The 13,132-nt window shown below is 38.9% G+C and overlaps 1 protein-coding gene across 5 annotated transcripts in view; it reads right to left on the bottom strand.

Moving 5' to 3' along the window:
• Positions 1 to 11,786, bottom strand: part of TSC1 (TSC complex subunit 1) — a 35,610-nt gene extending 23,824 nt beyond the window's left edge. The window contains exons 1-4 of one of the 5 annotated variants that reach the window (XM_072632789.1): positions 11,713 to 11,786; positions 7,240 to 7,399; positions 3,328 to 3,464; positions 2,769 to 2,831 (exon numbers count right to left, since the gene is read on the bottom strand). The gene's annotated coding sequence lies outside the window, so the exon portion shown is untranslated. Of the gene's footprint in view, positions 1 to 2,768; positions 2,832 to 3,327; positions 3,465 to 7,239; positions 7,400 to 11,683 lie in introns of those variants that run through there. The other 4 variants (XM_072632790.1, XM_072632792.1, XM_072632791.1 and 1 more) reach the window with 4 other exon arrangements.
• Between the last annotated feature and the right edge of the window lie 1,346 nt (positions 11,787 to 13,132).

Here is a 13,132-nt window from a genome sequence, read left to right on the forward strand (position 1 = left end):
ATATTCGTAACCCTGAAAATCAAGTGCTTTTGATATTATGTTTTAATAAACCCTGTCATAGCTATAAATATGCCCTAAGTTGTAGAGATGAGAAAAGAGACAAGTAGCATGTGACTTGATCAAGATTTTTACATTATTCATTTAAGAATTCCACGGAAGAACACTCAAGTCTAGTACCCAAGTACAATGATACTTACTGGGCTCTTAACCACATATAATTAGAGAATCATAAGATGCTGCTTAGGTCAAAAGAAAATGGTTGGATATCATGAATAAATAGGAAATTAAGAAATGTATATGTGTATGAAATACTCACTTAGATCAATAAACCTCTTTCAGCTATTTGAGAACACCAACTTGGAAGTAGAATACAGAAGAAGCCAAAAGACCCAGTTCTAGGTTAGTAATGTTTTACGTATCTGAAAGCATCTGAACTCACTACACCAACTGATAGGTGTACAGCAGAGTGCTGGGTTTTTTAGGTACACCCTAAGTGAGTAGTCAAAGTTGCAGGTGACTGATTAACTCAAAAAATCTGACAATGTTACAATATTATTTCTGAACACTTAGTTCATGTAATTACAGCATTCTGTTCAACTCAAGTAGCCGCCATCTACTATATGTTCACATTATCTAGGTCCCTTGCACCTAGGTTTAGGTCTTATTTTTAAGTCCTAAATAAAAAGATGTGAAGATCATGTGCATTATCTAACACTGAGCCCCAGTTAACACCTGTATATATAAAAACAACCAGGATATTTGACTGATCTTCACTGTAGTAGCAGTAAAAAAAAAGTGTTGTTGCCCTATGTATACACTTTGGACTAGGAAAGAAACACCACTCAACTCTTAAGAAAAGGAAGGTAAAGTAAAAAAGTAGGATAAAAGTTCTCCTTAAGTGGGGTATTTAAACCAGTTCTAAGAAGACAAGCACTCAACTCCTACAGTTGTCTGTCAAGTTTTTTAGATCACTTAATTACTTCCAAAATGGTCCTTTTTCTTCCTGAGACATTAACAGCTAGGTTAAAAAGTAGTCAAGTATGTATAACAGAGCTTCCTAGTGACAGAAACCTTCTAATTAGGAAATGATTTTTAAATAAATTTTAATGAAATGAGACATTTGTAAAGTGCTTTGTAAATTTCAAAGCACTATTTTTAATATATCTTCTTTGCAAACCTTAAAGCACTATATAAAGTTAGCTACTAGCTATTATTATTTTAAATATATCTTCCTTCTATCTCATTCTCAAGGCACTCCTTAACAAGCTTTCCTTACAGTGCCCTCCATTACAACCATTTTATACTTTTATAACACCTACCTGTATGAACTCTCCATTTGTTACCATGTAATGCATTTCACTATGTACTTTTCTTTGTGTATATATCTTGTTTACCTATTCAGATTGTAAACTAAAAGAGAGAAACTGTATCTTTTATAAACCTGTCCCAATGGTATCTAACACAATTTATATACATAGTTGGTATCCAAATACTGAATTTGTTACTGAATTTACTTTTTTGGTGCTTTTTCATTCATTTTTTAAAAATGTGATTTTCCCCATCCCAAAAGAATTAAAACTTTTGGGCCAAATGTTCTTTGTGAATCAAATGGAAAACTAGATTGAGTTTTGTTAGCTACATGTCACCCTATTGAATCTTCAGACACAATTCCTACTAACATTCTTAATACTTCAAAGATTTGTGATTTTGTTGTTGTGAGCTCTCCCCTTACTGATTCAGACTTCAGATTCTCTACAGCTATAGAATAATGATTTCAGGAATTTCTTTGGCTGAAAAATTCAACACCTGCAGCCAACCTGCTCATAAGTATCAATCTCAACTAGTAGAAAATGCCCTTTTCTGAAGCACAGAAAACTAAGAGACTTGCAAATGGAAATGACAAACTCAGAGAAGCTTCTTTGTCTGACAAAAAGGAAAAACTTTCACCTACTTTCACAGGAGACACCTAGGAGGATACAGTGCCAGGCCTGGAGTCTTCCTGAGTTCAAATCTGGCTATAGACACTTACTAGCCTATATGATCCTGGGCAAGTTACTTAACCCTGTTTGTCTCAGTTTCCTCATTTGTAAAATGAGCTGGAGAAGGAAATGGCAAACTACTTCAGAATCTTTGTCAAGAAAACCCCAAATGGGGTAATGATGAGTTAGAGACAACTGCAAATGATTGAACAACAAAGATTTTCACAGGATCACAAATTTAAAGCTGGAAGAGACCTCAAAAGCCCTCTAGTCCAACCTCCTTATTTTACAGATGAGGAAACTGAGGTCTAGTACTCCAACAGTACTGAGAGATGGAATTTGAACCCTTGTCCTCTGACTTAAAATCCAGTGTTCTTTTCACTGTACCACAGTGCTTTTCTTGGTCTATAATCAACAAAATTCATATAAAGAGCAGAAATTACTAACGTAAAAATATCAGGTTTATCTCACAGGTTTGTCACTATCCACCTGAGCTTACTTACATTACATTACATACTTACTTAATATTAGCCAATTACCAACATATGAGACACTTCATTTTCAACTCCTCAAAATATATACACACTATTGTGCTACAGGTGACACTCTTCCTGTAATGCTCAGCAAAATAAGAGGTCAAATATAACATCATTAAGCCTATTCTCACCTCTATAAAGGTAATGTCTAAAATGTAAAGCATACTCCTCCTCAGTGGGGGAACTGAGTCAAACTGACATTAAGCATTTTGCCCCAAATAAGAATGACAAACCCCAAGAGATTATGCTCTACCTGTTTTATGGACAATTAGTACTTCAGTTTCCAGTTCTGCCAACCTGTTGTCTTTCATGATCTCTAAAAGGAAACAAAAAACAACATAAAACACTAAATAAGTAAAAATGTTAATCTTATAATAAAATATGCTCACAGAATATTAGAGCTGGAAGGGACCTTAGAAGTCATCTACTCGAATATATCTAACCTTTCTTCCAGATGACAGCCTTCTAAATAGTGGAAACCAGTTATTGCCACCCTACTTGGCCCCAGTTCCTCTTGTCCAGGCTAAATACCTGCAACCATTCATCACCTGACATGTTTTCCAGACCTTTCAAAGCACTGGTGATCCTTCTTTGGACAAGATCTAGACCTTCATAAAATGTGACCACCTAAATTGTTCACAATGCTCAAAATATTGTCTTACCAGTGTGGAGTATAGTAGGACCTATGTTTCCTTTGATGTAGACTTTATTTCTACTAGTGTAGCCTAGGATTACATTAGCTTTTTGTTCTATAATGTCACATTGCTGACTTAGCTTCTCTCCCTTCTCCCCTCCCCCATCTCACCACTTACCCAATGAGCATAAAGCCTGAGGGGCTCTCACTTCTGAGGTCTGCCACAGTGAAGACTGAGGACTTTGACTGGGGTACTATACCCACCACACTGTTATGCAGGTATCCTAAGACAAGTTCAGGGAGGACAGAAATAGCCTATGAAGCAGAAGGGCAAAAGCTTACATGGTGCATATTTATTTAATATGAATAAACCATTGAAAGCAGGGTTCTATGATTGATATTCTATATTTACCTAAGTAATTAAGCCCTGAAGAGCAGTAGGTTGGAAGCAACTAATGTATTAAAAAATAGCCAATCTTGATCAATACTAAACTGTCTGCAAATCTTTAACCATTTTAAACCTACTGATTCAGTTGATAGAAAAGATTGTACATCAAGGTTGAACAGACATTTTCTAGTAATCAAAATAACAATTCTCCATTACTAGATAATGTACGTAAATTATGCTACAATGTTATGAGGCAGGCCCATTTCAATAAGGTAGACAAACATTCTGAGAGAAGAAGCTTCCATCCCAGGTCACCCAACCAAGTAGATAACTCAAATTAGCATACAAGACCTTATGTCTATAAGAAGTAAACTGCTTAGACTACTCTAGTGAGTCATATAGACTCCTTACTTATATTAATCCCAATCTATATTCTCAACCTAAGAAAAAATAGGAACAGAATGATAAAGTTGTGGTCATTTATGTACCACACCCAAATCTTTTCCAGTTTTGTCTCCTACAATCCTATCCATGTCTCCTCCTAAAACCTTCCAACTGGACTATTCACCACCATCAATTCATCCTGCCCTTCCCTGGCTCTGTTAACATGATTTCCTCTACCTAAAAATGACTTCTACATCCCAACTTCTACCTACCTTTCAAGGCCTAGTTCAAATGCCATTTCTACCATGGAGCTTTTCTTGATTTTTTTCCCCTCCAGCAATCTCTTTTCCTTCTTAATTTCTATATCCCTCCTCTTACTGCACTTACCATACATTCACATTATACTTTATAATCATTGCCTTATTCTCGTCTAGAAGACTAAGTTTCAAAAGTCGGGGATGTTGACAATCTTTGAATCCCTCATGATAAGTAACAGTGCCTTGTATATAGTAAGCACTCAGTTTGTTGAATCAGTGAATTACAGAACAATAAAACAACTATTTCAGGATTTCTTAAACTTTTGTATGTCACAGACCCCTTTGGAAGTTTGGTGAAGTCTCTGGACCTTCCCAGACTGCTTTTAAATGCATAAAAGAAAATATACAGAATTATAAAGATAGCCAATTATAATGAAACAGTTATAAATATTAAGAAAAAGTTCATGAATCCCCAAGTTAAGAACCCCTGAACTCTTTATTGAGTGCCTAATATAAGCAAGGTACTGAGGTAGGTCTTAGGAGATTAAAAAAAAACCACAATATATTGTCTATACCATCAGAAGCTGCTGTTTTAGTTACAGAGAAGACAACTATATTATAATTTACAATGTGAAGCTATAATGAGAGATGTCAGCAAAGTACTATGGGAGGTGGGAATGGATTGGGGAAGAGTAACAAGTTCTCTAGTTTCAAAGCTTCCTATGAGTTTCATTTCTGGGGTTCATGAGTGGATAGTTTTCATATCTGAATACAGAGTAGCTATGAATTCTAAGGTAATAGCTGTTTATTCATATATGACCTAAGTATAATCTTTTTTGGGGGGTAGGGGGGCGGAGGAAGAATGGGTTTTCCTATTTAGTGTAGGCTGGAAGTATAGCTCACAACTCTAAGCTCAAGTGAACTTACCTCAGCCTCCCCTAGCACCAGGGATTATAGGCATGTACCACCACACCCGTCTAATAATATGAACTTGTAAAGTCTTTTTCTTGCTTCTTTACTTATGAAAAGATATTTTTCAACTGCAAGACTTAAGTAATAACTATGAATTTTGAATCTATCAGCCATCATTTGCACTTCAAAAAAGGATCTAAAATGCCTTAAAAAGTGTTTTATGTGGAAATACTGCCATGGAGTTCTTAGAATTCAGGGAAGAAAGTTTCATGCGTTCCCTAGAAAGAGCTATTTGTTAAAGTTAACAGTACCTAGAAAATCATTATGAGGTAGTTTGGGAATAATTTTACAAATAAAAATGCAAGTAATAGATATGAACTTTACTATTCCTCAAAACCTTGCTTCTTCCTTTCTTGCCAAGTATAAATATAAAAGAGCAACTCACTAGACGAAATGGGTTAAATTGATACAAAGGAAAGGAAAGGAAAGTTACTCTATTATGTTAGTACTTCTAGTAAGGCCAAGGCAAATTTGGATATACTATGGCAATCAGTGTGTTGCCATTTGTATAAAGTTCTCTCATATTTTTCTTTAGCAAAAAAGAATGCAAAAGCTTAAGCTATCATTTGCCCTGATTATATTCCTAAAGATACCAAGTGTCTTGAAGAGCACTGAATGATCCAGGAAGAAGAAAAGGAAAAAAGAGAACACACAGCTTGCCAGAGAGTAAAGCAGTTGCTAGTTAAACCTGCCAAAGTTTGTGATCATGTGTTAAGTTGTCTCTTCAGATGCAGTACCTTCCAAGGTCACATTAACAGGGGCAGTAGAGAGCTCCCACTTGCCAGTTTCTAGGTTCAATAGCATACACTGCCATTTTGGCCCAGTAATCAAATAGTTTTGCTCCCTGTATCATAATCTCAAGAAACATACTCCAGTCAATTGTCTCAAGGGGCAGGAACCCAACAGTTCGGGACATAGTTTTACTCAGCATTGTCACATTCTGACAATGTGCTAGCACCAAGAATGCTTCACCTCTTCCTTTTTATCTCCCCCTCTTTTCCCCCCTAACAACACACACACACACACACACACACACACACACACACACACACACCACACACACACATACAACACACACAAGTATTGGACAGATGGACTACTTTATGAAGTTGAGAAGTTATTTAGCATTTTGTCCCCTGAGTCAGACATAATAAATTCTGCAAATCTTATGGGATGTCCACAGAATCAGAAAGCTAACTTGTTATTTCATCAGTATGTTGAACATATACTAGAGAAGTGCCAAGGTTAATGACCATTAAAGAAAAAAGGTTGAAAGCAAGACCCTGGAAATATTAAGATAAATACTTGTTTTTAGGTTTAAGCAACGAAGAAACTCAGTATTGTATAATCTTGAAGAGTAATCATGCAACATTCACATATACCAAAAACGGCTTGGTTTCCATCATCAGTGTACTGTAAAGTATGACAACTACTTAGAAGCTGTGAAACAGATCCTATTCTCAAAAGGCAGATACTCAAGTTCTTCACCCTTAAAAATATGATTTAAGTGGCACCTTGTTTAAAAATCAGGAGCATAACCAAAAATTTAATTGCCTGGGAAGAGTGAATTAATCTTTTAGCCTAGGGGCTTAAACAAAATGGTTTACAGTCTTTCTGGTTCATAGGGCCATCTTTAAAAGAAAGCTGCCAGCTACAAACCAACTGGGGACTTTCCAGTCTGCTAGCCATTCAAGAAATTAATTTATGTTTATTAGAGCTTGCCAATTTAAAAAAGATAGCAATATATCTAGAAGTTATTACTAAAAAGATGCATTAGGGGTACAAAGTATACTGGCTTCTTTAATCTATAGTATCAGAAATATTTACTTCTAAAAATGCCTATAATAATTTAACATGGATACACTTCTCCATCTTTATGATTATACTGTGTAAACAGGTGAAGTCAAAGCAAGCAGTGATGGATTATTACAGTACTCCTGAACACATTACTTTTCCTAAATCTATTGCTACTTGTCTTACATCTTCTCCCATACCAGATCTGACACAATGAACATCCAAAATGTACCTTGTTGCTCAAACCCAAGATTGTTATTAAGCCATCATTCTATTTGCTTTGTAAGACCCTTACCAATAAGTTTGAATAACTACCATGCCTGGCACATATCCAAGTTATGTCTTTAAGAGGACAATGTGGAAGTGCAATGTTGAATGCCCTCTTCACTCTTCTGACACAGAAGCACTCTTTACTTTATGACTCCCTCTTCTGCCCTTTATTGACACTGAGGCCCCTACACAACAAAAGACAGGATTACATGAGAAAAGGACATGATTTTGTGAACTTTTTTTGACAATTAAAAATGACTACTAACTTAATAGTACTTAGATTCTAGAGATTTAGGAAGGTAAATTTGTCACTTATTTTATTACCTGAAATGACCAACAGATGTTAAAACTAACAGAGAAACTGGTGATTATAACATTGTTTAAGATTAGGCCTGTTTTCAGGTCAATTTAAATGGAAGCCTCTATATTTGTTCATTTTTGTCCCTGTGCCCTTTAATATGAAATGAAACTCATATCTGTCCAGGCAAGCCATTTGGGCTACATTTTGCTCATTCAGGAAACTTGATTTTATGAAAGTCATTGACAAGCTACAAAATAACCAGAACGATGAGGGAACTCAAAACCACACATACCATATGAGGATCTGCTAAAAAAAACTTTGAGATGTTTTGCCTAAAAGATTTAGGGATAAGGTGATTGCTTTTTTCAAGTATTTGAAAAGCTATTTAAAAAAAAAAAGTGGGGGTCCATTTCTTTTGCTTGGTCTCAGAAGTTAGAACTATGACCTGGAAGTAAGGACAAGGGGAGAAGTCACAGGAAGGTGGATTCTTTTTAATAAGGGATTAATTTCCTAAGAATTAGAGATGGGATGCCTTAGTAAGGAACAGTCTCTATCACATAAGGTATATAAGCAAAAGTATAGCTACTCAGAAATCTAAGGATGATGAGATGACTTCTGATGACTCTCCTAATTCAGGTTTAGGAAAACTGCACTGTATTAATTTGTGAATACTTAAGTATGGAAAAGGAAACGCTATCTGAGTACATACCACATATAACCATACTCCTAATTTCAACGAAAAAACAACCAGTCCCTTAAAAGATAAACACCACAAAATAACACACTAAAGAAAGGACTATTAGGAATTCATAAATCAGTAAAAAAAAAAAAATAAAGTTAAGCAATAAGATTTTACAGAGGTTCAGAGCAGTGAATTTTTCTAGGCTACTAAATGTATAAAAATATCACCAACAAGTCTAGTTGTTTAGATATAACAAAGTCATTAGCATTTTGAGGTGGCAAGTTAGAATCAGGGACTCCTTCAAGCCAAGAAGTCAAGAAGCATTTATTAAGCACTTCTATGACATGCAATGTAGTAAGTGTTGAGGATATAAAAGCAAAACAGTAAGGAGCTTACATTCTAATGGGGAAGACAATTTACAAATAACTATGTACATACAAGAAATAGGGTAAATTGGAAGTGATCTCAAAGAAAAGACATTGGACTGGGAGGTGACCAGAAAAGGCTTCTTAAAGAAGGTAGTATTGAAAGGAGTTAGTGAAACCAGGAGATGAAGAGGAAGAGTATATTAGGCATGAGGAAGAGCCAGTGAAAAGGCAGAGAGGGGGTCAGGAGATGGAGTGTTTTGGGTGAGGAAAATAAGAAAACCAACCTCAGAAAAAATTAAAATCATAGAACCTTGGACCTCTTTGTTGGACTAAAAATAATTTGGCCCAACAGTCTTACTTTAAAGATCAGGCCAGCAAAAGTTAGGTGATTCAACAAGTTCACAAAGCTAATAGGCTTCAAGGAAAAGTTTATTTATTTCATTCTTAGGTTTCCAGTATGCCACTGGATTGACTCTTTGGGGGTACACAGGAATTTAAGATAATACTATAAGAATATGTAAAAGCTTTAGTCCACTGTGGCAAGGTAATAAGTGTACATTTGCACCTTCTAGTTTCCTAGAAGAGGTTGAGGGTGTTAGGTTCCCTTCAGCACAAAGTTTAAAATAAGTTAAAAAAAAAAACACCTCATGCACAGTATTCTTTATGCAATAGTCACTTAATAAATGCTGAATGAATGAAAATCAAACTAAGATTTAAGTATCTACATCCAAGTGCTATATTATAAAGATTAATGTAAATAAAAGGCAAATACAAACTCCAAAAGTCATGAAAATGCTACTGTAGGCATACTGGATGGCTGTTAAGTTATCCATTTGTCCTGACATACTGATGAAATTGTGCAGTTTCACTGCATAAATGAGACACTTAAGAATCAGGGTCTTTCCTAGTAATATGCTGTATAACCACACCACCATACATATTAGAACTCTGTTTTGATATGTCAGTGAAAGTGCAATGATTTACATGATTAGACAATGTATAGGTTCTCAACTCTAGAATGAACAGGTTAAGAAAGCTGACAAAGGCATTCTAACTAAGAGTTTAAAAACATACCATGTGCTTCATGCCACCAAGATATGCACGAAGGAAGAAAAGCTGACATCATCTGCCTTCTTAGAAATGACATACTATAGTTGCTTTGTGTTTTCGATAAGATATTAACTTTAGTAGGTAAGGAGAAGGTGGTATTTTCCATTTATATCTACTATAAATACCCTTTAAGCTTACACCAGGTGGTTATAAGAAGATTCTGTAGCTCCCCAGGGCAATAGAAAATAATGTGTTTCAGTGTTGAGTAGTCTCATTTGCCTGATGCATGACTGTTAAAAGTATATTTCCTTACACAGTCCCAAATCAGTTTATACATTTGCATATTCAGGGTTTATTTAGGGATGTTCAATTTAAGGATCACAGGTGTTCACTGCATAAATCAAGAGTTCTCTGAAGACTGAGTTTAATACTGCCTCCTGAAGTTTACAATTCCATTTAGCCAGAATGTATTTGAATTTGGAAGACTAAAAGTCATCCCAAGATTACAAAAAACAAAACATCTCAGATTAAAATTTTTCATATACTAGCAAATATATACAAATATATATACACATATATGTGTGTGTGTATATCTATATCTTGACTAGCTATCAAAGTCCAACACAACAGTTAATTTTATCCTGGAGAAAAATAATTCTGTTTGGGGTACCTATATATAGAACCTAAATAATCTAGCATAAATACACCTTACTGCATTAAGTTTTTTATACTTTAAGTCAACAAACATTCATAAAGTGCCTATGGCCTACTAGGCAACAAGAATACAAGGAAGAAAAAGGACAATCCCTGCTCTTACAACTTAACGGGAGGGATCCAATTTGTACACAAACAATTAGAATGCAAAATATGCTAAGATAGGGCAAAGGAGGCATCCAGACGTAACCTGTTAAAAAGGGCCTGAATATTTTTAACATAATACACACTTACATAATACAATGTTTATGATATTGCCATTTTAGGCTTTTGGTGGAGGAGTAGCTTATTTCTCCTGTTAACACTGAAGAAACCCCACCCCACCCCCCAAAAAAGAAATCCAAAATATTAACTCCATCTCTTCTGAATGACAAAAATGGGAATCTGGACAGGAGCGAATGAATGAGCTAGACTGAGGAAACCCAGTAAAGATTTCAGAACTAGAAAAACAAAAGATTCACTGATACCCAAGTAAAATTCTTTATCACCGCAGGCAAAGAAAATGCTTTTAATAAAGCAGCCACCTCCAGAAAGAGGTCTCTTCACCCTGTGCTCCCTTAAATGAATGAATGGGTGACCTGGAGCTGGTTCCAAGTCACTGCAAATAGCATTTTAAGTATTACTTGTGCTGACAGTTACCTTAACGTCATCATCAACTAACGGGCAAAACCCCCTTCTCCCTCGGGCCTCAGTTTCCTCATTTGGCAAATGAGGGGCTGAGCCTGGCCATCTCTAAGGTCTTTAAAGCCTGGGAATGCGCTGAAGCTCTCCCCGAGTGCCAAGCACTCAGTCCACAGAAATCTCACCCGAGGCGGAGGGGGAGGAGGAGGGAGAGGGGGAGGCTCAAGGGAGAGCAACAGGACTTCACCTCCCTCCATTCATTCTCTGGCCGACCCTTCCAACGGGGCCCCGCTTCTTTCCCTCGCCTCCCCTTAGACGCTCAGGCGTCCTGATCCCCGCAGAGGGGCTCTAAGCGTTTCCCGCCCCAGGGGAAACCGTCACCCCGGAAAGTGAGGGAGAGGAGGAGGGCCCATCCTCTCGGGGCCCCCCTCGGCACCGGGGCCTAGGGGGGAAGGGGCCTGGGCTCAGGCGCGGTCTGAGGGGCGATCCGGGGGGCCCGCCCCCCTCTTCCTAAGAGAGCTGCCAGTCCCCGCAGGGCCCGGCCCCCAAAGAGAAAAAAAAGAGAAGGGGAAAGAAAAGAGGGAGGGGGCCGCCAACGGAGCCCCCCTCCTCCCCAACGCCCAGCACCAGCGCCCCCTCCTCCGGCCAGGACCCTCCTAGACAAGCCCTCCGGAGCGCGGGCCACCCCCAGGATCCCCCGTGAGAAGGGGAAGAGCGACACCCTTATACTCACCCACCGCCTCCTCCCCCTCGGCTGTTTACCTCTCACAGCTCCTCCAGCCTACAGGGCGCCGCCATCTTGGACGTACAGCGCCCCCCTCCCCCTCCCCTCCCTCGGCCACTCGTGACGAAAGCCTCTGGAGACTTCCGCCACGGGAAAGAGTCCCCGCTGACACCCGCCCCTCCAACTCAGTTACCATGAACATCCTCTGGTCGTCAGACTTCTCACAAGAGATGAAAAATACCCCTCTGTGGAATGGGAATGTGTCTAAGGGAACTAAAGAATGATCATAAAGTGCGCTTGTTGGGGGGGGAGGAGGGAGAGGGGCGGGGACTGGCGGAAGGATTGAGAGAGAAGGCGACGGTAAAGTCTTGTGACTTTGAAGGCGGCAGAAAGAAGCGCCGGCGCTGCGGGAGGAGCCACGAGAAATGGGGCGGGGGGAGGGGGGAGTGGCATCACGTGATTTATCCTTTCGGAGGGGGGCGCTGCGAAGGAGGGATAAACAAGTTCATTCTGTGCGGGTGTGGTTTTAGCCCAGGGTTCCTATTCTCCTCTCCTCCTGCGTCCTGCACAGCTGTAGGATTTAGGGCTGGGAGGGACCTGGGGACTACTTGGGGAGAGCCTGCTCCCAAGGGGATGGAGGGACCCGGGTCACAGCCTGACTTTGAACCTCATCCACAAGACCCTCCCTGCCCCCCGCCTTCAGAGGGCATGGACAGCCACGCTTCCCTCCAATTTCTCCAGTAACTCCCTAAAATAGAGCCTTTTTTTGACCGAGGAGGAAAGAAAAGCTATACATAAGCAGAGATGGGGACCCAAAACACCTTTGTTCAGTGGTCAGGCTTGGGGAAACCTCTCAGATGATCGGGCCTGCTCCCCCACTCGGTTGGATCAATGGCTTTAATCAGTGGCACCTTCTTTTATGGATTGGTTCGGATGCGTTTAACCAAATGCCTCGTGGACATCGCCAGTTGGATATGTCCTAGGCATCTCAAACTCAACGTGTCCAAACGGAACTCCTCTTTCTAAGAAAAACTTTCCTTTCTTCCAAAAATTTCCCTATTATTGTTGAAGGCACCAGCATTCGCATAAGTTATGCAGGTTTGCAATCTCCGTGTCCTCCTCTAACTCATCACACATATCCAGCCTTTCTACCTTCAAAACATCTCTTTCTATTCATAGAGCCACCATCTTGGTAAAGGCCCTCCTCACCTTACAACTGGGCAATTGAAATAGCCTTCTGGTCGATTTCCCTGCCTCCACAAACATTCTTCTCACCCCAGTCTATGCCAAGGTGACCTTCCTGAAACTTGTTACTCAATAAATTCCAATAGTTCTCTTTTACCTCCAGCATCAAGTATAAAGTCTTTAATTTGGTGTTCACAATCTGAACCCTTCCTAACTTTCTCATCTTCTTACACTTTTGCTGGACACTTCCCATATGACATTTTCTGGCTCCTA

This window comes from Notamacropus eugenii, chromosome 1 (assembly GCF_028372415.1).
Source record: "Notamacropus eugenii isolate mMacEug1 chromosome 1, mMacEug1.pri_v2, whole genome shotgun sequence".
Classification (NCBI taxonomy): Eukaryota; Metazoa; Chordata; class Mammalia; order Diprotodontia; family Macropodidae; genus Notamacropus; species Notamacropus eugenii.